This window comes from Bos javanicus, chromosome 21 (genome assembly GCF_032452875.1).
Source record: "Bos javanicus breed banteng chromosome 21, ARS-OSU_banteng_1.0, whole genome shotgun sequence".
NCBI lineage: Eukaryota > Metazoa > Chordata > Mammalia > Artiodactyla > Bovidae > Bos > Bos javanicus.
Window position 1 is genome coordinate 63,333,337 of NC_083888.1, and position 4,633 is coordinate 63,337,969.

The following is a 4,633-nucleotide window of genomic DNA, read 5'->3' on the forward strand; positions in this document are numbered from 1 at the left end:
GTGTCCATCACCCATTTTTTTTCCATTTCCCTCAGAGGCTGTGAAGGAAGGTGGTGCAGTTGAATCCACTGCACCTCTTTGTTTGTCGAGGGCTTCATCATCACTCGTCGTGACCGTCACACTAACACCCAAGGGGCCCACCTGGCTGCCGTCCCTCCCCTCCCATCCAAGTCAGGTCAGGGTGACAGAGAGCCTTCTAAAATCCAGATCTGACCAGGTGACATCCTGACTACAAACACCCCTAGGCCTGCTCAGGCAAGTTCCCTCTCCAAGAGCACAAGCTCCCACAAATGCTGGCCCACCCTGACCTCTCCTGCCTCTCTGCTCACCCCCCCAAGACCTCTCACCCTCCCTGATCTCTGGCCAGACTGAGTGATTCATGGTTCCTTCCAGCGTGGTGTTTCCTTAGATCTCAGGGCCTTTGCATGTGCTTTCTCATAGATTCCTCCTCCTGCACTTCTCTGCCTGACTCCTGCTCCATCCTTTAGGCAGTTCCTCCCTGAGAAAGCCTCTGCCGACCTCACACCACTCCCCAGGCTGCCCTGTGCCCTGAACCATGTGTGCCTGGGCCCACAGCCCCAGACAACCTCTGTGATGACCTCTGCATTAGCACGGCCTAGTTCCGAGCCTATGTCTCCACCAGCCTGGCCAGGCTTTAGGGCCAAGACTAGACCCAAGTCATCTCTGTGTTTCCAGCATGTGGTGCAGACCTGGCACGCAGTAGGCGCTCGACAAATGTGTGCAATAAATGAAAATGTGCTGGACTAGACACACCCACCCTCTGAGCGGTTCAAGGCTAAGAAGGGGTGATTCGTCAGCGTGGCCAGGCGGGGCTCTGTGACCCAGAATTCATTCCCTGAAGGCTTCCAAGAGGAGGGGCCCCAAGACACATCTCCATGTGTCACTTGGAGGGAAGGGGTGACAAGGCTGTAGGTGGCAGGCACGCTGCAGCCCACACACATTGTCTGGCCTCCACGTGGGGCAGTGGGCAGGCCTGTACCAGCTCCAATCCCCCACAACTCCCAGACCACCTCTGCTTCATGATGAAGGGTGCCCACTTCTCCAGGTGGGACCGCCCCCCCACCCCCGACCCGGAGAACGTGCCCAGGATTGGAGGCAGCAAACCAGCCATGGTCCCAGCTCATCCCGGTGCCTTCCACATGGCTGGGATCCCATCTCACTCCTGCCCCCCACCAGACCCCCACGTCCCACCTCAGGGCCCTTTTCCCTCCCCAGACACCTTCAGAGAAGACAGAAGCTCCAGCATCGGAAGGGAAACCAACAGACACACACGGACTGCTTGCCCAGCCCGCACACTCCTATGAGCTCGAGCCCCTGCAGCCGATGCCTCCATAGCTTCACTCACACACCTTCCAGTGGTTCTGCCCACCCCCAACTGGTACAGAGACGGGCCCCCAACAGGCTCAACAACTAGACTCGAACATAACAAATGCTCTGAGGCCAGAAACACTGAAGAACCATGGACCAGGGATGCAGGAAAAAGAGATGAAGAGTGACCCTGAGCGGCCCCTTGAAGGGCAGGGGCATCTGATGGAGGAGGTGGAGCCTACCCCCAGGCTTCGGGAGGGGCCCAAGTGAGGACCGGGTCCCACTAGGACCCATTGGAAGCAGCCCTCCACCCAAGAGTCTCAGTCTCCCACTCCCAGGCCTGAGGGTGACGCCATCCCAAACCTGGTTCTTTGATCTTCACCCAAGCCCGTGGTCCCCATCATTGTAGATCAATGTAGGTCAATCACAGGTCAATCAATGTAGGTCAATCACTTGCCAAAAATTAAGTTGGAGAGTTAGGGGCTGGTATTTTTTATTGAGAAGAAGCCCAGTGCTCAGTGGTATGTGGAGGCGTTTGGCCAACTCTGAGAGCCAATTGGAGCTCTGCCTTGCTTCTAGGAGAGCCAGCCCATGGTGTTGCTCCCACCCAGCAGGACGGCCCAGGAATAGTGATGTGACCACAGCTGCATGAGAGCCTGCAATGCCACAGACAGCTCTTAGTCACCTGGAAAGTGCCCCCTGGGCCTCTCTGCAGACCCAAAAGCAGCTGGGAGATCCTTGGGAAGGCAAGGAACCTGCCAGGGACCACACAGAGTCAGGAGGTCTAAGTGGTACCAGCACAGACAGGTGAGGACCACGGATGGACCATACACACTCCCCTCTGTGAACCCCTTAGGATGCAGACTCACCCGCAGGGCAAGAGGTCACCCTAAATTAACTGGGTTACATTTCTATCATTTGGAATCAAGTCCAGTCATAAAGCCTTCAATGGGGTCCCTGGCACACCCCTAGGTAGTGGCCTGAGATTTACAGAGATAGACCTCCAAGTTCTATCTCAAAACGACCCCTGTGTATTCAGCAACATGAGAAATGTAGTCACCTCTGTAAAGGCCAATGGCCATGGGGGAAGGATTTCCAGCAGCAGTGGAAAAAGCTAGGTCAAGATTTAAAACTAACCAGCAAAACCAACTGGAAACAGCAGGGAATTCGCTGTGAGCGTTGGTTTTCAGTGCACCCCGTCCATAATCACTCATTGCAAAAGTCACGAATCTCCTGCCAAAATAGGGCCTGCCTTCACTGACGAAGCCCTGTTCACACCACTCCCTCTTTGCTCTGCAAGAAATGAATTCACTCAAAAAAGAAATTAGAAAAATAATTGATATAATAAGCATAACCTTGAAAATGCTTCTGTCAGAATATAAGAGCAGAAGTGAAAGGAGGCCCAAAATAAAAGCATCGTGCTAGAAATTGAAAACCTAAATTAGTTCTAAGCATCGGCTGCACCCACTTCTCCACCAGCTCCCTGAAGGTGAACGGGAGCAATCCCTGCTGCATGGCCCAGACAGCAGGACCAACTCTGCTTCAGAGAGCACGGTCCTCCAATCTCGAAAGGACCAGCTGGTCCTGCTTGTTTGTAGAGATGGGGAAACTGAGGCTTGTAGGTGTAACAGTGCTCTTTCCAGGACACAATGAAACAGAAGGTCCTCACCAATCTTGAAATTAACTGTGATCATGTTGCTTTGGCAGGCAACATATGAGTGGAGCTGATGCCTCACTGTGGGCGGAAGCTCTAAAGCGTCTCTGTACAACTCACCGTGCTCCCTTTCTGCTGCCTCAGTGAAGATGGAAGCCCAAGTCTAGGTGATTCTGCATCAGCCTGAGTTTCTGAGCCTCCAGGGGAAACAGAGCCCTCCCACTGACCTGTGTTGACAAGTAGCAAAAGCCAAAATTAAACCTTTGTTGTATTTAAGCCACTGAACGTGGGGGCTGTTTGTTACTGCAGCATAACCTATCTTATCCTGACTGAGGCATCCTTTTGGGGTAAAGACACTGATTCACTGCTCTAGCTTTTCTTTATCAAGTTCACCATGGCTAGATTTTAGCTATCATGACATCCCATGCCTAGCACATAGTTGGGCTCAGAAGCCTTTTACTGAATGAATGAATGAACAAAGACTCAATGGATAACCAATTAAGTTACAGTAGTAAGGACCTACTGTATAGCATAGAAAACTATATTCAATATTTTGTAATACCTATAAGGGGAAAGAATCTATAAAGTAATAGATAAATATATGTATAACTGAATCACTTTGCTGTACACCTGGAACAAAAATAACATTGTAAATCAATTACACTTCAATTAAAAAAATACTCAATAGATAAGGAGCCAAAAACACAAGATGATGAAACTGACATTTCCTGAATCAGGGAGACAAATCTGATGCATGTGCGGAAAATGATGGTCCATTCTCTGGATGAACATGGCACACAGGCTTTAAATTCTAACCAAAGGTAAAGGCGGTGGGCCTGCGTGCTCAGTCATGTCCAATTCTTTGAGACCACATGGACCGTAGCCCACCAGACTCCTCTGTCCATGGGATTTCACAGGCAAGAATACTGGAGTGGATTGTCATTTCCTCCTCCAGGGGATCTTCCCCACGCAGGGATCTTGCATCTGCTGTGTTGGCATGTGAATTCTTTACCACTGCACCACCCGGGGAGCCAAATTCCAACCAAAAATCCACCTAATTAATGATTAACGATTGCCTTCTAAAGGAAAGGCAAGGAGATCCAGAGTGCCTAGGGAACTCACCCAAGGTCACAGCTGGTATCTGAGCAGCCAGCCCAACTCCAGAGCCAAGCCTGGGTCCTCTGCCTGCCTGCACTCACCCTCCAAGGCATGAGTCCCAGGGTGAAATCTAGGCCCTGGTAGTTCATCTGTCCCTCTCCGTCAAACCCACACAAGCAAAAGCTCAAAGATGAAATGAGCAAAAATGTGTCAAATGTCAATCCCGAGTCAGCCTTCAGATTTTATTTATTTATTTTTTTTTTTTTGAGAACATGGGACCTGCAGAAGTTAGGGAGTCTCCAAGTCAAGAAGAACACTGAGCTGGCTCTCAGGAGTGTTCATCCTCTCCTGCCCTGGCTCCCATTCCTCCTACTGGTTCAACAGGTATACTGGACAGAGTCAGCCTTAGGACCTGTTCCAGCTCTCAAGTTCTCCAGTTCCTGTGAACATACTCTAACTGATGCAGGAAAGAAAGTCAAACTCTTTTAAGAAAATCACTAAAGCCCTAAAATTACGTGGAAGCCTTTTGAGATCCCTGCAAGAAAGGCATTT